We start from the raw sequence: 279 nt of genomic DNA on the forward strand, positions 1-279 counted from the left end.
ACGCCGTCTCCACATCTCCGAGTCGGCCCTTAAATTCCTTTAGCAGCAAACCACCCCCGCTGTACGAGGTTCTGCGCGCGCTACGCTGAACGCTCCTGTGCGTCTTCGGGTGGTAACGATTCGCAGGAAAATGACGGTCAGGTCGCCTGGCACAGCCTGAGCCGCTGAATACGAACGCCGGCTGCAGCCCTGGCTATCAGTTTCCATCTTCCTCGTAGTTTGGTAGGGCACGTTTTGGGAATTTTTTGTGTGTGTGATTTTTTTTTTTTTTTTTTTTTT

The sequence above is a fragment of the Egretta garzetta genome, unplaced genomic scaffold, assembly GCF_000687185.1.
Source record: "Egretta garzetta isolate BGI_Z169 unplaced genomic scaffold, ASM68718v1 scaffold234, whole genome shotgun sequence".
Lineage (NCBI taxonomy): Eukaryota > Metazoa > Chordata > Aves > Pelecaniformes > Ardeidae > Egretta > Egretta garzetta.